This window comes from Triticum urartu, chromosome 7A (assembly GCF_056163025.1).
Source record: "Triticum urartu cultivar PI428250 chromosome 7A, HENAU_Tu73, whole genome shotgun sequence".
NCBI lineage: Eukaryota > Viridiplantae > Streptophyta > Magnoliopsida > Poales > Poaceae > Triticum > Triticum urartu.
In genome coordinates, this window is record NC_141879.1 from 630426831 (window position 1) to 630447139 (window position 20309).

Below are 20309 nucleotides of genomic sequence, written 5' to 3' on the forward strand. Positions count from 1 at the left end.
CTTTCCTGCAAATTATCCTCTGACACTAGAAGGAAAGGTAAAATATGTTCTGCCTATCTAAGTACTAAGATCCTCCTTTTTTATATTCTCCCTATCACATAGTTATTATTGAACAAACGGGATGTCAATTGCCCATTTTTTCCTGACAAGAATCATCAACACTGCAACTTCAATATATAACAGTCAGTTGATAGAAGATACTGCTATGTTTTACTTCAGTAGTAGTTGCATGCTGGTACAACTTTTTATGTCTACTTCATTTTATTATTTCTTTGAGTTAAAAGGTAGGGTCACATGTACATTTACTCCAAGATTTGCATTTCTCCTTCTAATAAAAAAAATGCCATGCATGTGGTTGTGAGTTGAATAAAAAAAGTTTCCATAATTAGGTTTAGGTTTACGGTTAAAATATAGATGTCATTTGAAAAAATATTCACATTAATCTTCGCCCACTCTGTTCATTTTTCTTGCCACTACATGTTCCAGCTTTGGTCACAATTTATAAAGTGGTGTGCATCTTATGACACCCACATCCACTGTGATGTTTCCCATTAGTATGCTAATTTGAATACTTGGTCATAATTTCACCTGATCTCTGGGATTAGATAAGTGGCTGCTAGCGATGGATTCAGGGGATTCATGCTACTAGAGATTATTGTAAGTTTCGTATTTTGTAGCAAAGGTTTTGAGAATTTTAGGAAATTGTGCCAGTCTTCTGGACTTCATTATTTTCTTAGTGATAATTGGCCGAGCCACACGACTTTTTTATTTATGAAAAGCACATAGACTCATTGTGTTTGTGATGCACCGTGTACCACCTTTCAGAGATTCCACTTGGATAATATATAATGAGTATTTGCAAAGAAACTAGATGGTTATGATCTTATGAAAATGCTAGAACTCATGGTCTTATGTTATTTACCTGTTTGGTAGAATGCCATGATTAAACACATCATGTTGTAGTTTCCGCCTTCAATAATTATAAAGTAGTGTCCAGTTTCGTCTGTGGTTGTTTGTAAACATCTGAATATTATATATGTTCCCATAACTGTATTTGGTTTTGAAACAGTACTAACTTTAGTTTTTCTTTTGCAGAACACAATTATATATTTAATATAATTGGGACTTCCTCAAAAGTCAATTTATTGCCAAGTTGGAAGTTTTAGATCCCGAGAATGAAGACATAGAGAGCATGGTTGCTTTGGTGGAAAATATAAGATGGTCGCTGAGATTCATATCAATTTTTGCATAAGAAACCCATTGTGATTAAGTGTATATTGGGGTTACACTAAAAGTTGTACATTATAAAATGGCCATTTTGATGGTGAAGTTGTTCTTACTTCGGTTACAACATGCCACAAGGTAGAAGCCAAACACACCCGATATACCCTTCTTTCCTATTTTTCCTATAGCGAGACCGATAGACCAACTTGCCACAAGGTTAGCGCGAGGTATATATGTACAAATGGGTTGTTAAATATTTTCCGTATGGATCTTAAATCTGTAGAGATATCATATCCGTTTTATGCCTTGCTAGATTCAATTTAGTATTTCTAAAATAACTTAATATTTTTATGTACACTATATAAATAATGCATGTTTTTGAACTTCTCGGGATCTATATTTAAATTTAGACTATTGTAAATGAAAATTTTATATTCTTTAAATTCCGACTTTCAGGTAACCAATGGTGGTGGTACTGATATATATTACACATTAGTTGTATGTAATCCAATGAAATTATATATTATTATCAAATTTAAATGAATTGATATAGTTAATATTATTATAAATAGTCCGTGCGAATGCATGGGTTGACGACTAGTAAATCCTAAAAGAAAAGAAATCCTAAAATCTGGAGCAAGTCCTAGCAGTAGTAGTCCAACTAGATGGCCACCACTACTACTCCTATCTCTGTTTAGCATTTTCCACACGATAGTCCTAACTCTGTGAATTTCAAACTTGTTTAAATCATAACGGTAATATTTTTTTTATAAAAACAGTAATAATTTTTTAAAAAATATGTTCAAATTTGTTACTTGAAAATATCATCAGCGGCGTCGATGGAGTGGGGGAGGGTGCGGGGGGTGCCCGTTGGCGGCGGTGGAGCGGGGGAGGGTGCGGGGGGCCGGGTGCTCGTCGGCGGCGGTGGAGGGGGATCGAGATCGAGTGTCCTCTTGAATTCAAAAAGTGCCCGTGAAATTTAAAAATATTCATGATATCAAAAAGTGCCCATGAAATACAATCGAGAAATGAAGACTACGATTTAAATACAATCGATCTTAGCTAGCTATCTGTTCACAATCTTCTTGCCCTTCTTTTTCGCAAATGGAGTTCTTCTGTGGAACGGACGTCCTTTAGGTAGGGTGGTCCTGCTTCTTCTTGTGGTGTGTGCTGCTACTTCATCGTCGTCGTCATGTTCGATCTTCGGGTCGCCGTACTTGTCGAAGTCTTGCTCATTGGCTACTCCATGCATTCCGATGATCTTCCTTTTGCCTCTCCTCACGACAACATGACTGGGCTTTGACGGGTCGGTAATGAAGAAGCATTGGTCCACTTGGGAAGCCAGTACCCATGGCTCATTTTTCGCGGTGACGTTTGCGCCCGCAGTCTTGGATTTGGCTTCGGGTATAACCATGGTGGTGAAATACTGGTCTTCTTTTAGGACACTCTTGGCCCATCTGACACGGAACATCGGGACCTTCTCTCAAGCGTAGCTCAGCTCCCATATCTCCTCGATCCTTCCGTAGTATCAGTCCTTGTCGTTACCGGTGTAGGATTCCATCGTTACCCCGGAGTTCTGATAACCATCCCTCTTCATGTCCTTGTTCACAGTGCAGAATGTGTAGCCGTTGATATCGTACGCCTCATAGGTCATCAGGTTGTGCTCGGCGCCCTGTGACAAGGCGAATATGAGTTGTTCTTCCGCGGAAGAATCCTCATGTAAAGGGTACGACAGAAGCTTCTGCTTGAACCAACGCGTGAAACATGAGTTGTGCTCTTTGATTATATCTCTGTCCGTCCTTTGTTGGCCTCGATCATTGTACGTCTTCTCAATAAAGGTTTTGTGCTCTACCACCCAAGGATCGACCACTTCTATGTGTTGTAGCGCGACTAGGTTTGCTCTTTCAAAGTCGGCGAGTCAACCCTTGAAGTCGACATGCATTTCGCGGCGACCCTCACGGTGACCCCATCCAGCGAGCCTGCCGAGGTGCCTGTTGACGGGCAGACCAACGGGGTTCTCGATGCCTACATAATTCGTGCAGTAGGAGATGCACTCTTCGGTCAGAAAGCCCCTGGCTATACTTCCCTCTGGACGTGACATGTTGGGAACGTATCCTTTGATGACACCATTCATCCTTTCGAACGGCATCATGCTGTGCAGGAACGTCGGCCCAAGTTGGATGATATCCTCCACGATATGGACCAGCAGATGCACCATAACGTCGAAGAATGCGGGCGGGAAGTACATCTCAAGCTCGCATAGTATCACCATGATCTCTTCCTGTAGCCTTCTGAGTTGCCTCACGCCAATCGACTTCCGGGAGATGACGTCGAAAAAGTTGCATAGGCCAAATAGCGTTTCATGGACGTGCGCGTCCATGATCCCATAGATTTCAACTGGAAGTATCTGCGTCATCAGCACATGACAGTCGTGAGACTTCATCCCGCTGAACTTCTGCTTCGCTGGGTATAGGTATCTGCTTATCTTCCCCGCGTAACCGTAAGGAAGTTTTACTCCTACGAGGCAGGTGAAAAACTGCTCGATCTCCTCCTGACTTAGAGTGAAGCACGCGGGAGGGTAGTCACTTCCGGTCTTCTTGGCCTTTTTGCCTTAGCGACGAGTTTCTGTGTCCTGCTTCGCCTCATCATCATCATCATCATCATCATTAGCGTGAAGCTCCTGCCTGAAGCCCATTGATTTCAAGTCTGCCCTTGCTTTCGGCCCATCTTTGGTCCTCTCTGGCATGTTGAGCAGGGTACCAAGCAGACTCGCACACGTTCTGTGTGATATGCATGGCATCAAGGCTGTGACGCACACGGTGTATCTTCCAGTATGGCAAGTCCCAGAAAACAGACCTCGTTTTCCATACCTTCAGCAGCGGCTCTGGCGCCTTTGGCTTCTTTCCCGGCTCTGGCACCTTTTGCTTCTTTCCGGCAGTGGGAAATCTTTCCAATTTTTCAATAGCTCGTCTATTTCCTCGCCCCTCCTCGTACGCGGGCGTTTTCGGGGTTCGGTTTCACCATCGAACAGATCCTTGCGTTTCCTCCACGGGTCATCATCGCGAAGCCACCTTCGATGTCCCATGAACACGGTTTTCGAAGACCCAGGATCTCTGTCTAGCTGGCGATACGTTGTGTCATCCATGCACCTTACGCATCCAGAAAATCCGTGGACTACCTGCCCCGCGAGATATCTATAACCGAGATAGTCGTGCACCGTCATGATCAGTGCGACTCTCATAGGGAAATATTCTTTCTCTGCGGCGTCCCACGTATTGGTTGGCGTTTTCCACAGCGTGTCTAGCTCCTCTTTCAGCAGCCCAGATACAGATTGATGTCGTTCCCTAGTTGTTTCGGCCCTTCAATTAGCATACTCATGTGAATGTACTTCCTCTTCATGCACAACCAGGGGGAAGGTTGTACATCCACACAAACACAGGCCAGGTGCTATGTGTGCTTCTCTGGCTGCCAAACGGATTGACTCCGTCGGTGCTCGTGCCCAGCACAATGTTCCTTGGATCCTTCCCAAATTCTGGGTATTCGAAGTTCAACGCTTGCCACTGGCTCGCATCCTTAGGGTGACTCAGCATCTTGTCTTTTTTATTTATCTCCGGATCATTTCCGTCATCTTCCCGCTTCTTCTCCTCCCTATCCGCGTGCCAACGCAGGAGCTTTGCCACCTTAGGGTCCGCGAAATACCGCTGCAGACGAGGAGTGATCGGAAAGTACCACACCGATTTTCGAGGAGCTTTCTTCCTCTTCTTGTATCGAGTGACGCCGCACACCGGACATATGGTAGACTCCGCATGCTTGTCCCGATAAATGATGCAATTGTTCATGCACACATGGTATTTCACGTGCGGTAAATCCAGAGGACACACGATTTTCTTCGCCTCCTCGAAACTGGTCGGGCACTTGTTCCCCTTGGGAAGACGTTCGTGCCAGAATGACATGTTCTCGTCGAAGCATGCGTCGGTCATTTTGTGTTTTACCTTCATCTCCAGAGCCATGAGCGTTACTTTCAGGCGGGTATCCTCGGGCCTGCATCCTTCATACAATGGAGTAACCGCGTCTATCTCCAGTAGATCCAGCTTGGCTTTCTCTCGGGCGGCAGCTCTTACGTTATCTGTCTGCTTGAGAAGCAGCTCTTGAATATGAGGGTCCTGCACCCAGCCTCCATCGTCGTCTGCTCTGGCATCTTCATCTTCATGATCATGCCCTTCGTCTTGATCTTCCTCATCATCATGTATGACATCTTCTACATGATGACTGTGTACAACATCACCATCGTGATCATGTCCTGGAGATTCTTCGTCTTCTCGCCCACCCTCGCCGTGGTGGTACTTGTCTTGTTGCCCTTCCTCATATCTTGCCCGGCCCCAATGGACGACTTCATAGTCATCTTCATCACCTTGCCACCGATAGCCATCCATGAAACCATGCAAGAGCAGGTGGTCCCGCACCTGCCCGGAATCCGGATCCGCAATAAGGCTCTTCAGCTTGCATCTTCGACATGGACATCTTATCTCCGTCTCGTTCTTTTGAAGCATCTCGGCCTTCACGGAGCTCAAAAACCTATTCACGATGCCTTCGGTCATCGTGCGGACCATGGTCGCCTGCAGGGTAGAGCAAAACGATATTTTAGAACCAAGAAAAAATTTGGCATGACCTTCCCTAAAAATAGGACCAAAAAGAATGCATAGTGCCAAAATTCTCGCCGAAACGGAAATGAATCAACATTCCGGCAAAATATTGGCAACTATCGCATTTCAAATACCGGTACCTGCAAACACAAACATATATGCAACACCAGAAACACATGCAACACCACAAACATACATAGATCTAGCTAGGCCACAAAAAGTGCATGTGCACGTTGTTGGAGCGAGCTAGGGACAAAAAAAGTAGATCTACATCATGAAGATAGCTTTCCCCTTACTTACCTATCAAAAAAAAGGTAATTTCACCACTTAATTTTGATGGTGGAAATGAGGTGAGGAGGAGGAGGCAGCCGAAAGCTTGGAGAAGGAGGTGGAGGGAATGAAGTGGGGAAAGTGAGTGGGTAGGTGTGGCTGTCCAAAATATCTTGTTGGGGTCCCAGGTTACTAATGGTGCAGCACCTACAAATGCGCCATTAGTAACCCTGGTTACTAATGGCGCACTTGCAGGTGGTGCGCCATTAGTAGTTTTGCAGAAAAGTAATATATATATATATATATATATATATATATATATATATATATATATATACTAATGGTGCACTTTTACAGGGTGCGCCATTAGTAGTTTAAACTAGTAATGACGCACTGTGAGGCGGTGCACCATTAGTAGTTTTGCAAAAAAAGAATATAAAAAATTCAGTACTGGCACACTCCCTGTCTGGTGCGCCATTACTAGTTAGAACTAGTAATGGCGCACTTCGGTAGGATGCGCCATTAGTGTGTATGTAAAAATGAAAAAAAAATTATCACTAGTGGTGCACCTATTTTCTGGTGCGCCATTAGTGTCTTCCACACTAATGGCGCATCACCAACTGGTGCGCCATTAGTATATAGTAGTGGCGCACTACTTCCCTGGTGCGCCATTAGTGTCAATCCTATCTATAGCCCTTTTCCTAGTAGTGTGAAGACTATATGTTGCAATTTCGATTAGTTTGATTCAGGTTCATTATATGTTTGTCAAGATGCTAACGGATGTCACCCTCTCCAGGATGGCTCCTCCAACGAGCATGACTCTGAATCCTAATCCGCCACCACCACCTGCACCTCCGGAGGCATGGCAAGCTGTGATGGCCGCTACCAATGCAAACACGTAGCTGATCATGCAAATTTTGCAAGAGCACAACCAAGGGAATCATGGCCATGGCAACAATCAAAATCAATTTGCTACACTCAACCAGTTCCTCGCTAACCAGCCAAAGACCTTCAGTAACTATGTTGAGGCAACAGACGTTGATGATTGGTTCATGAATATCTGCAAGCATTTTGAGTGCAGCAACGTCAGGCCTGAGGTCTTTGTCAAGTTTGCCTCCTTCCAACTCAAAGACCAAGCTGCAGAATGGTTTCAGCAATACAAATGTCGGGTGGTAGGTGCGACATATGCCAACGGGTGGCTTATCATTGTGGGAGCCAGTAAGACATTGCCGGTGCCTGGAAACGGGATAAGGCGAAGACATGCACGACGGCGGATCTTACCCAGCTTCGGGGCTCTCCGTGGAGATAACACCCCTACTGCTGCTCTGCGGGGTCTCCGCATGTTCACTAGATGAATCAAGTAGCTACACAACGCTCCTTGAGCTGTTTGGGGGGAGGAGGAAGAAGGGCACGGCTAGCCTGCTTCTTCTCCTTGTGTGGTGTCTAGAACTAGCAAGGGGTCCAACCATTTGCATGGGTGCTCCGGGGGGTTTATATAGGCCTACCCCCCGGGGGTACAATGGTAATCCGACTGGGTGCGGGGCCCAGCCATCTGTGACTGCGCTCGCCGGCTTCTGCGTTGGCTGCTGGGGCCCGCCGACTGGTGGGTCTCGCCGGCTGCCGGCCCCTTGGTCGACAGGCAGGCCCCACTGTCCAGGGCCTGGTCGGCGGCTGGTTACTGTGGCTCCATCTTGTTGACGTGAGCTTCATCGTGGTAAGAGCGGCTACAGTACTGCCGCCTGTCAGGCGATCGTTGTAGCCTTACTGCGTCTTATCTCCTTAATGGGGCGTCCTCTTCGAGGGAAGCGGCAAGCCGGCTGCAGGGAGCCGGCTCTGTCTTGGGCCGACTGGTTGGAGGCGTGGCCGCCTTCGGGCGTCTCTCTGCTCAAAGGGGCCCACCGCCTGTGGGCCACGCTGGCGGCTCGTCGTGGGTGATGCCAGGGTCATCATGGCAACAGTGCCGCGCCGGACGGGTCATGCCTACCCCGTAGGGCGCACTGTGCCAGGCATGCTCCGGGATTCGGGGGTGGCAGGCTTTACTGTAGCCACACCCCGTCGCACCGCCGTTAGGTGGGTGCAAACTTTGTGGGTACGGTCTTGACCGCTTTATGGGGAGCCGGCTTCTTGGAGTCGGCCTTCTCATGGCCGGCTTCTTGGAGTCGGCCTTCTCATGAGGGCTAAAGTCAGACCGCCTTCCGAAAGCCGGCCTGGGTGGCAGCCAGCAAGGGGAAGGCGGCCCCATGTCTTGGATTCTTGAGAGCCGGGTGGGCTCGTAATTTTTTCAAAAGGGCCAGGGGAAGCCGGCTAGGCTACCCATGGCTATTTACTCCGACAGTAGTCCCCGAAGCTGATCGAGCTCCGAGGCGAGCAGGGGGACGAGAAGCTTGGTCAGCTTCCCATCCTGGAGAGCCGGCTTAGCGGGCTTATGCCGACTTCAGAGAGCCCCGCGTCTTGTAGGCGGGAGGAGGGGGGAACCTGCGTGCTGACCACGGGCCCTCCCGCGGCCACATGGCAGCGAGATCCTGCGAGCGCACGCGCGCGACGGGACGCTGCCGCAGGCCCGGGCCCGCCACTCGCGAGCCTTGGTCCGGGCACGGATCTTCCGTGGCCCACAGGGGCCGCTCGCCTTCCCGAGGCAGTTTTGTTTCGCCGTTAAGGCTGAATAATCGCGGGACGTGGGGAGTGGGCACGATCGATCCCCACGCTTCCCCATGCCGCGCCTCCTCGGCTCCGCCATGCGAGCCTATAAGTAGGGGGAGGAGGGAGAGCGACAGAGGTTCGCACGCTCTCTCTCGCTCCGCCCCTCCTAATCCTTGCTTCTTCCTCTTGTTGCCGCCGCAGCCTCCCGTCTCAGCGTCGCCGCGTCTCTACATCGCCTCGCTTCCATGGCGTTGTCAAGCTCGTGGGACGGCTCCAACGTCCATGAAGACCATGTGGAGTTCCTCCGCCAGACTCGGCGCCTTACCGGCGCCGACCTCGTGCAGGTCTGCTTGGCGCCGGCGACGGAGATCTCGCCGGCGCCGGAGGAGGGCGAGCGGGTCGTCTTCCGCTCGCACTGCCTGCGCGGCTTCGGCCTTCCGGCGAGCGGATTTCTGCGCACCTTCCTCGAGTTCTACAACCTCCAGCCGCATCACCTCACGCCCAATGCAGTGATGCTGCTGTCGGCCTTCGTCTCCCTCTGCGAAGGCTTCTTGGGGCTGCTCCCCATGCTGGAGCTCTAGGGAGAGTTCTTCCAGAGCAAACTCGGCACCGTCGTCGCCGGCGTGCCCGCACCCTGCGGGGCCTTCATCGCCATGAGGAGGGCGAGCGAGAACAATCCGTTCCCGTCCAGCCCCCTAATCCAGTCGGTGAAGGTCTGGCAAAAATCGTACTTCTACATGAAGAACATCGCCGATCAAGGAGACTACATCAACCTGCCGGCTTACGTAGCCGGCCCGCCGGCTGGGAGGCAGCCCTCGTGGAGTTTTCGGTCCCGGTCACTGTCTCCGGCCGGGAACGCCGGCATCTCCCGGCTTCGGGTGATGATTCAGTCGGAAGGCCTGCGCGGGGCCGACTTGGTGGCCGCCTTCGTGGAGCGCCGGATCCTTCCTCTCCAAAGCCGGCCCCACATGATGTGTCAAATGAGCGGCCGCTTCGACCCAAGCCGGCTGAGCACATGGGAAATGCCCCACGCGGAGGTGGCGCTCATGGTTAACTACATCGCCAACTGCAAGCTCGCCGGGGACTGGCAATACGGCAAGGTGCCGTATTCTCGCGCCAATCCTCCGCTCGTGGTTAGCTTCTCTCTCTATCTTCTTTTTGTCGTCGGCCGGCTTCATGACGGCCGGCTTCTGACTAGTCGGTTCTTTTGAGCAGAACCCTCTTCTTGCGCCACCGGCCGGGGCGGCGGGAATTGAACGCCAGTATGCCCCCGACCGCACGGTGGGTGATGTTGACGACCCGGACTTGGGGGCGGCCGCCATGGAAGACGCCGTCGTGGGGGACAGTGCCGAGCCCGGAAGCTCAAGGTTCACCGCGAGCTTCGAGGACTGGCCGGACGAATTCGAAGCTGAAGTCGCCCCGCATCGCCAGCTGGCGGCCGACCATCAGGGCGCGGGCTCGTCTATCGCGCCGGCTGCCGGCGGCGGCGCACAGAAGCGCCAGGCCGCTTCAGGCCTCTTCGGCAGTCGGCCGAAGAAGTCCAAAGCCTCCGCCACGGCGACCAAGCGAGACGAGGCGGCTGCGAAAGCGGCCCGCTTCCGCAAGGCGGTGAAACAGCCTCCGGCAGTCTCAGCGTAAGCCTTCTGCAAGGCGGCTCGTCATCATTCTCTTTCTCTTCGAATATTCTTCTTAACTTTTTCTCGCTTGCTGGACAGGGCGCCACTTTCCCTTGAGCGGGGTCCGGGCGGCTCCGTCGTGGGGCCGGCTGGAGGGTCTTCGAGCTCCCGCCGCGTGGACCCCCGCGCCGATCTCAGGGAGGCCACAGAGCGGAACGCCCGCAAAGCGCGGGAGGAGCGCGAGGCGGCGGAGAAGGCGGCCGCCCAGGCGGCGAGGGAGCAGGCCGATGTGGCAGCCAAGGCCTAGACGGAGGCGGCTACCGCGGAGACGGAGGCGGAAAGCTCGCGCAACTAGCCTCCACTGCTCGCCATTCCTCTCCGAGCCGTAGCCCCCGACACCCCATTGCCCTTGGCGGAGGAGATCGTCCAAGACCCACCACTGTTGGAGAGGGGGGAGGACCCCGTGGCCTTTGCGGGGAGAGCGCCGCCAGCAGCGCCAACCGGAGCGGGCCAAGGCGGTCAATCATCAGCAGCGCCAGAGGGGCCGGCCGGAGGTGAGACGGCGACGGGCCGGCGCGCAGGGGGAGGCGCCGCTCCGCCGGAGTTGCACCGAGTCGCGGGCGCAGGCCAGTCGGCGGGAGATCTGGAGGCGGCCAACACTGCCACGTCCGAGTGGACTCCCAGCGGGGGAACTGGCGAGCTGAATGTGGTGGCTCAAGGGGTCCGGAGCCGGCTGCAAGCTCAGGCCGCCCTGCTGCAACAGTTCACCCAGGAGTTCTTGTCAACGCGAGCCACTATCCGGGTGAGTCCTTCGTTCTTGGCTGCTTTGCTTTCTTAATTTCTTCCGTGGGGGCGCGTCAGCGCACCCACTGGGTGCAGTCCCCGAGATTCGGGCCGACTGTTGCGCAGTCGGGTCGGATCTTTCTCGACGGCTACCTTACTTTGCTTTTTTCTGAACTTTTAGGAATACCACAACCTTCGTGCTGCCGCCTTCAACTCCCAGGCTCGGGAGTTGAGCCGGCGGACCGACGACCTGGCCGACAGCTGAAGTAAGTACTTGGTTTTGTCTGTCTCCTGTGGGGGTGCGTCAGCGCACCCACTGGGTGTAGTCCCTGAGATTCGGGCCGACTGCTGCGCAGTTGGGTCGGATCTTTCTTGATGACTCTTTTCTTATTGGTTTTTCTTTTTCTTTGTCTTCAGGGGCCAACGCCGACTTGTGGAAGGAGCTTGGCGAAGCGAAAGCCATCCTTCATACCAAGGAGGCCGACTGCGCCGCCTTGGTCCAGGAACGGGATCGCTTAGCCAAGAAGTTGGCCGACCAAGAGGAGAGCCACAAAGTGGCCCTGCAGGCGGTGCAGGAAAGCGAAGCCGCCTTGAAGGCGGAGTATGAGACCGAGGCGGCGAGCTGGTCTGAGACCCGGCGAGCCCTGGACGAAGGCTTCGGCCGGATCGAGGATGTGATCGATGGTAAGCCACCTTCCTCGGCCCTCCCTTGCCCCTCGCCGCCTGGGTTTTTTGACTTATCTTGAGCTGTTGCTTGTTTTTTTGGTGCAGACTACTTCCCCGGCTACTCCGCCTTCGCCACCCAAAGCATTGAGGCCCATCGCGAGGCGCGTCGTCAGGCGGGGGCCAACATTGCGCCGGATGCGAACCGGACACTTGAGGAGCAGCTCCTGGCTGTCCAGGCGCGGTTGCAGCCAGCTCATCGGATGCTTCGCCGGATCCAACGTGCCGGGGCACAACTGTTGGCCGCCCTCTGGCCCGACGAGACGATCCCCCGCACCCCAAGCCGAACCGCCGACTGGCTGGAGGTCGCAGTTGGTCGCTTTGAGGCTTGGAAGGCGTCGGCGGCCCGCCTCGGAGCCGGGCAGGCGTTGGAGTTCGTTCGGGCTTGGTACCCAGGGCTGAGCCTGGACCAGCTGCGCACTTGGCGGATGGAGGCCGACGCGGAGCTGGAGGCGGTGAGGCCGGCTATCGCCCAGCGAGCTTCGACGATCGCCGAGTGCACCGACATCAGCGTTTTCGCACCCGAAATCGATGATGACGGTGTTGCTCAGCTGGAGGAGTGGTTCGGGCTGAACCCGGCGGTGGGCGAGGACTTGGCGGAGGAGATTGCCTCCAGCGACGAGGGCGAGGAAGACAAAGAGGAAGACGGCGAAGACGTCGAGCCGGTCGGTGGAACAACCGGCCAACCTCAGGCCGACCGTGCCTCCAGCAATGAGGCGCGTGGAAGCGCGCCCTCTGCGGGAGGCGGCGACAAAGCCGAAGTTCGCCAGCCGGCCGCTCCTTCAGCCGGCACGACCGTCTCCGCCAACCAGTCTGGCTCGTCGGCCGCTCCGCCAGCTTGACCTGTCGTCTTTATCTTTCCTGCTTTGTTGTCTTTGAACAATCTTTGTTAAGTTTTCGCAGTTCCACCCACTGGGGGTGTATCCAAACTATGTTGAATGCTGGCCCCTCGGAGGTCTTTTTATGTAAATATTATCATGTGCATGCTTGGTTTCCATTCGCGTATGCTTTTTTATCCTTAAGCCTTTTCCTTTGCCGCCTGCCCTCTTTGGGGAGGCAAGTACTTGAGCTTTCTTGGATTGAAGTGAAGTGAATGGAAACCGGCCGGCCGGCTACTCTGGTAGCCAGTCGGCGGTGTGAGAAAAACCGGCTTTTGTTATATCAGTCCGTTAGTCCCTAGCCGTTTTCGTGTGGGCGCCCGTTCCTGCCTTTAACTCTTGCCAGCCGGATAGCCGGTTCTTCGAACTGCGACTTTTGGCAAGAGAAGGCTTGGGAGCCGGCACACTACTTGTCTGACTGCGGGTAGGACTTCTAACATAACTCCGGTCGGCCAGTCCCCGAGCCGACTAGTCGAACTCGGTGCCGGACGGAATAAGTAAATGACACGACAAGGTCATAAGCATGATACTTTTCATTCATAGATAAGGGATGGCAGTCCCCGAGCCCTCCTCGGGGAGCCTATTGTCTTGTACTTAATACAAAAGTTAGCACGGTACATACTGCATTTCAACTGTAAAATCTTCGGAGGAGGTTGGCGTTCCATGGTCATTCTGACTCCTTGCCGGAGTCGTCGCTCTTGCGCGCCTTCGGCTTCTATGCGTCGATCAGGTAGTAGGAGTCGTTGCCTAGAGCTCTGCTGATGACGAAGGGGCCTTCCCAAGGGGCTGAGAGCTTGTGCTGGCCGGCTGTTCGCTGGATCAGCCGGAGCACAAGATCGCCCTCTTGGAAAGATCTTGGCCTGACTTTCCGGCTGTGGTAGCGGCGCAAACCCTGCTGGTAGATGGTAGACCGGCTGAGGGCTAACAGCCGGCTTTCTTCCAGCAGGTCGACGCCGTCTTCTCGTGCTTCCATGGCCTCCTCTTCCGTGTACATGGTTACTCGAGGCGAGTCGAACTCGATGTCAGTTGGGATGACCGCCTCGGCACCATACACAAGGAAGAAAGGGGTGAAGCCGGTTGACTTGTTTGGTGTAGTGCGCAGACTCCAGAGGACAGCCGGCAGCTCATCGAGCCAACAGCCGGCTGAGCGCTCCAGAGGTTCGACCAGTCGAGGCTTGATACCGGAGAGGATGAGGCCGTTGGCTCGCTCGACCTGGCCGTTTGACTGCGGGTGGGCGACGGATGCTAAGTCCAGCCGGATACCTTGGGCTGCGCAGAAACGTGCCAAGGCTCCTTTGGCAAAATTCGTGCCATTGTCGGTGATGATGCTGTGCGGCACGCCGTACCGAGTTGTTATGTCTGCGATGAACGTCACGGCAGTCGGCCCATTCAGCTTCTTGATCGGCTTTGCCTCAATCCACTTGGTGAATTTGTCCACGGCGACTAGCAAATGCGTCATGCCGCCGCGCGCCGTCTTGAATGGGCCCGCCATGTCCAGTCCCCAAACGGCGAAGGGCCAAGTGAGGGGAATGGTCTTGAGTGCCGAAGCCGGCATGTGTTGCTTGGAGCTGAAGAGTTGGCATCCCTTGCAATGTTTGACTAATTCTTTGGCATCATCCAAAGCAGTCGGCCAGAAGAAACCATGGCGGAAGGCTTTGGCGACAAGCGATCTTGAGGCTGCATGGTGACCGCACTCTCCTTGGTCAATGTCTCTGAGGATTGCAATGCCCTTCTCTTGCTCGACGCACCGTTGTAGGATTCCAGTGACACTGCGCTTGAGTAGTTCTCTATTGACGATTGTGTACGCTCCGGCTCGACGCTGGACTTGTCTTGCTTCTGTTTCGTCAGCCGGCAGGTCTTGGTTTACTAGGAAGTTGAGGATGGACTGAGCCCATGACGGAGCCGCGACTTCTCCTACTGCCAATGTGGCTACTGCTACCAGGGTGGGCGGGATAAGCGGTGAGGTGCTGGAGTCGGCCGCCGGCTGTAGTGCTGGTGCAGTCCCCGGGCCGGCTACCGCAGTCCCCGAGCCGGCTTCCGTAGTCCCCGAGCTGGCCGCCGAGGTCCCCGAGCCGGCTGCCGCAGTACCCGAGCTGGCTGCCGTAGTCCCCGAGCCGGCCGCCGAAGTCCCCGAGCCGGCTGCCGAAGTTGCCGGGCCGGCTACGGGGGTCTTGGGGTCGCCTACTTGGTTCTTCGAGCTGGACCCGGCCGCATCGGGGTCAGGCGGCACGAAGATTGAATCAGACTCTGGAGACGGATTGATGGACGGCTTGAGGAGGCGTTGTAGAGCGACGCCGGTTGGAATTGCTTGCCGAGTGGAGCCTATTCGAGCCAGGGCATCGGCTGGCTCGTTGTCGGCTCGTGGTACATGGAGGAACTCGCATCCTTCAAAGTATCCGCTGAGTTGTTGGACCAGGAAGCGGTAGCTCGCCATATTCGCGTCCTTGGCGTCCCAGTCGCCGGATGATTGCTGGACCACTAGGTCCGAGTCGCCATAACATAGGATCCGGCGAATGCCAAGTTCTTTGGCAAGCCAGAGCCCGTGTATGAGCGCCTTGTACTCGGCCACATTGTTGGAGGCGGCAAAGTGGATCTGTAGCATGTATCTGAGCTTGTCGCCTTTCGGAGAGGTAAGGACGACGCCGGCTCCCAAGCCGGTGCGCATCTTGGACCCGTCGAAGTGCATGCGCCAATGGGTGGAGTCAGGAGCCGGCGGCAGGTACTGGGTCTCGGCCCAGTCGACGAGGAAGTCGGCCAGTGCTTGGGACTTGATGGCAGTGCGCGGCTGGTAGAAGATCGTGTAGGGGCCCAGCTCGATGGCCCATTTCGCCACCCGGCCGGATGCGTCCCGGCTGCCTATGATCTCGGCTAGCGGGGCGGTGCATATGACCGTGACGGGATGCTCTTGAAAGTAGGGCTTCAGCTTCTTGGCGGTGAAGTACACGCCGTAACACATCTTCTGGTAGTGCGGGTAGTTCTGCTTTGAGGCGGACAACACCTCGCTCAAATAATACACCGGCCTCTGGACCAGCTGAGCTCGGCCTTCTTCTGGGCACTGGACTATGATGACGATGCTGACCACCCGGTTGGTTGCGGCAATGTAGAGGAGCATGGGCTCTTTCTCAGCCGGCGCCGCGAGGAAAGGCGGCGTGGCCAGCATCTTCTTCAGCTCGTGAAAAGCTTGGTCGGCCTGGTTGTTCCACACGAAGTGAGTGCTCTTCTTCATGAGGCGGTAGAGGGGGAGAGCTTTCTCTCCGAGCCGGCTGATGAAGCGGTTCAAGGAGGCCAAGCACCCGGTGAACTTCTGAATGTCTCGAAGCTTGGTAGGGATCGCCATTCTCTCGATGGCCTTGATCTTCACCGGGTTGCATTCGATGCCGCGTTCGGAGACCAGGAAGCCTAGGAGCTGGCCGGCTGGCACCCCGAACACGCATTTCTCGGGGTTAAGCTTGATTTGGAACCGGCGTAGGTTCTCAAACGTTTCCTTGAGGTCTCCCAGCAAGGTGCCGCGCTTCTCCGTCTTCACCACGATGTCGTCCACGTAAACATGAGCATTCCTGCCGAGCTGCTTGAGGAGGCACTTCTGCATGCAACGCTGAAAGGTGGCACCGGCATTTCTCAAGCCGAATGTCATAGTCAGGTAGCAGAAGGCTCCGAACGGCGTGATGAAGGCGGTCTTCAGGCGGTCATCCGGATTCAGCTTTATCTGATGGTATCCGGAGTAAGCATCCAAAAAACTCAACAGCTCGCATCCGGCTGTGGAGTCTATCACTTGGTCTATCCTTGGCAGGGCAAAGGGATCTTTGGGGCATGCCTTGTTGAGACTTGTGTAGTCTATGCACATGCGCCACTTGTTGTTCTTCTTCAGCACGAGGACCGGGTTGGCGAGCCATTCTGGAAAGAAGACTTCCATAATGAAGCCGGCTGCCAAAAGCCTGGCTATCTCCTCCCCTACAATTCTGCGTTTCTCCTCCGACAGTCGGCGAAGGGGTTGTCTGACTGGCTTTGCGTCTTCTCGAACGTGTAGTTTGTGCTCGGCGAATTTCCTCGGAACACCCGGCATGTCCTTGGGGGACCATGCAAAGATGTCCCGATTCTCACGGAGGAAATCGGCGAGCTCGCCTTCCTATTTGCTGTTCAGGTTTGCCCCGACGACGGCAAACCTCTTTGGATGCTCGGGGTCAAGAGGTATCTTCTTCGTCTCTTTGGCCGGCTGGAATGATCCTTGAGCGTCATGCTCCTTGGGGTCGGGGGACATGGCCGGCTGCTTGCCGACTATGGCCACGACTCGGTCCAGCATCTTCTTCTCTTCGGCAATCACGAGGGACTCGGCTAGCCGGCTGCTGGCTGCTGCGCACTCAGAGGACTTCTTGTAATCGCCGGCTATGGTGATGACGCCTTTGGTGCTTGGTATCTTCATCTTGAGGTATGCATAGTGGGGAACCGCCATGAATTTGGCCAAGGCAGGTCGGCCAAGCAATGCATGGTAAGGGCTCTCTAGGTCCACCACTTCAAACCAGATCGCTTCTCGGCGGAAATGCTCCTTGTCCCCAAAAAGCACATCGATCTTGATTTGGCCAATGGGGGCGCAGGATAAGCCCGGTACGATGCCATGAAACACTGTCCGAGTAGGCGTGAGCTGCTTCGTCTTGACGTTCAGCTTTTCCAGGGTGTCACGGTACAGGATGTTGATGCTGCTCCCGCCGTCTATCAACACACGGGTGAAGCGGGTGGCGCGTCTGTCCGTTGCAAGGGTGGCTTCCAAGACCAAAGCATAAGAGCCGGGAGACGGCATCACCTCCGGATGGTCGGCCCGGCTCCAGCTGATGGGCTTTTCTGACCAATGCATGTGTCCGGCGGGGTTGGCAGCGACCACGCTGACTTCCTGGTGCTCTCGGCGTTTGCTGCGCCGGTCTTCGGGCTGGCTGGTGAAGACGATGTAGGTTGCTTGCTCGTCAGGGAACTCGTCATGCACGGCTCCGACTGCGGGCCGAGCGGCCAGAGGCGGCGGAGGCGGCGCGAGCCCTTCGCCTTTAGAGATTCGGTGAGCCAATGGCACTTCCGGGTCGTGTGGTTGGACGGCTTCGCGCCCTGTGGAACTTGCAAGGGGCGTCGAGAGTCTGCTCGTAGGAGAAGGCGGGCTGCCAAGCCGGCCTGCCCCCCTTGGGCTTCTTGGGCGCCGGTCGCTCTTCAGGCGGCGCGTCTTCGACTGTGGCCACCTGCCGACTGGCGGGAGGCGGCGCGGGGCCCTTGTGCTTGTGATCGTTCGAGTGGGGGAGTCAGCCGAAATCCCTAGCCGGTGTCTTGGGCGCCGGGTTGAGTACCTTTCCGGACGCGTCCACCCGAAGCTCGGTCTTCATCGAGGAGTCGGCGGTGGCGTACTTGTCCGCTATGTCCAGAAGCTCGTCGAGGGTAGCCGGCTCGTCGTAGAGGAGCTTGTGCTTGAGGAGGGTGCCTTCTCGGCATCCGGCTGTGAAGTATTCTATGGATTGCACCTCGTGCACCCCTTCACAGGAGTTGCGGAGCTCGGCCCAACGCGTGAGGTAATCGCGAGTGGACTCGGCGGGGCCTTGTACGCACAAGGAGAGCTGTCTGGGCTTGGGAGCCCGCTTGTAGGTGCTGGTGATGTTGCGGATGAAGGCTCCTGTGAAATCTAGCCAGCTGTTGATGCTACGCGGCTTGAGGCTGTTGAGCCAGGTCCGCGCCGTGCCTTGCAGCATGAGGGGCACGTACTTCACGGCAACGCGCCGGTTGCCGTTGGCTATGCTAACCGCCATGGAGTAGTCGATCAACCAATCTTCCGGCTTCATGGAGCCGTTGTACTTGGGCGTGTCTCTTGGGAGCGAGAACCCTTTGGGAAAGGGCTCGTCGCGGATGCGGGGGCCGAAACAAGGCGGGCCGACATCGTCTTCTTCTTCCAGCGCCAGGGATCGCGCCAGGCGGTCGATCCGATGGCGGGCGTCGTTCTCGCCGATTCCTTCGCGGCGGCCCAGCCGGCCGCTGAGAGTCGGGTGCGCCACTGGCGGCGGGGCGGGATATCTCTCTCCACGGGGCGGAGGCGGGTCGCCACGCCATTCCATCGCTCGGGGATGGCCGTCCGCGTCTCGCTCGATGGAGATTCGGGTCCGGCTACGGCTGGCAGCCGGCTCTTTCTCGCGCCGCGCGCGGGTGTCGCTCGTAGCCGGCGTCCGGGACGTCGCGCCGTTATCTCGGCGCAGGGGAGGGCTTCCCACGCGGGCGTCTGCTTCGTGCCTCTGCGCGGCTGCGTCGGTCAGTTGCTGGATGCGCCGGGTCATGTGGGGGAGGTCTTCGGCCTCCAAGCCGTCCAACTCGTCTACGGCCGCCTGGGCGGCACGCAAGTTCTCGAGCGGCGTGGCATAGACAGGGCGGTCGACTCCCAGTGTGTCGGCGATGACGGCGCCGCGTTGCTTGACAAGGCTGGCCCGGCTCGGCCCGCCTGGGGCAGGCGTGCCGAAGGCGGCGCGGTCAGCTTTGCACTGGTAGGCCTCAGTGAGGCGTCTTATGGAAGCCAGCCTCCGGCCCTCTGCGAGGAGGGCGAGGCGGCGTGCCTCCAGTGCTTCATCGTCGGCATTAGCCGGGAGGGGGGTGGACAAGTCGTGGGCCGCCGCGTGCGGGGCGTCGTGGGCGCTCTTGTTGGCCGGGCCGCCGTGGCCGACAACCATCACTTCGGTGATGACAGCATCGCAGCCGTCGGCTCGAGGAAGCGGGTCGTTGTAGATCGTGACGTTGGTAGGGAAGGTGTCGTAGGAGGCCGTTTCGGAGTCGACGGGCATCGGGTCGGTGGAGCCAACCGACTCTAGGTCCACAGCGGGCTCGCTGGAGACATGGAGCCGGCCGAGAAGGTTGGCGAGGTTGTCGGTGCCCGCATCGGAGGCGAGCTCGTCGGAGATGAGAGTTTCGTCGAGGAGATCGGCAAGGCCGCTCGCCGCGCAGATGCTGGCGACGCCTTGTAGCGCGTTGTGGCAAGCGCCATCGGGCGTGGCGGGCTGGCTACGCTCGCGGGGGAGAAATAAGGTTCCCGTCCAGAATAGGTCTCCGGACGACGGTGCACCTGGCCCCACGGTGGGCGCCAAATGTCGGGTGGTAGGTGCGACATATGCCAACGGGTGGCTTATCATTGTGGGAGCCAGTAAGACATCGCCGGTGCCTGGAAACGGGATAAGGCGAAGACATGCACGCAGGCGGATCTTACCCAGCTTCGGGGCTCTCCGTGGAGATAACACCCCTACTGCTGCTCTGCGGGGTCTCTGCATGTTCACTAGATGAATCAAGTAGCTACAGAACGCTCCTTTAGCTGTTTGGGGGGAGGAGGAAGAAGGGCACGGCTAGCCTGCTTCTTCTCCTTGTGTGGTGTCTAGAACTAGCAAGGGGTCCAACCCTTTGCATGGGTGCTCCGGGGGGTTTATATAGGCCTACCCCCTGGGGGTACAATGGTAATCCGACTGGGCGCGGGGCCCAGCCATCTATGACTGCGCTCGCCGGCTTCTGCGCCGGCTGCTGGGGCCCGCCGA

At 55.5% G+C, this 20309-nt stretch overlaps 1 pseudogene; it reads right to left on the bottom strand.

Annotated features, from left to right (window-relative positions):
* Positions 1-14189: 14189 nt before the first annotated feature.
* Positions 14190-16621, bottom strand: LOC147960807 (uncharacterized; annotated as a pseudogene).
* Between the last annotated feature and the right edge of the window lie 3688 nt (positions 16622-20309).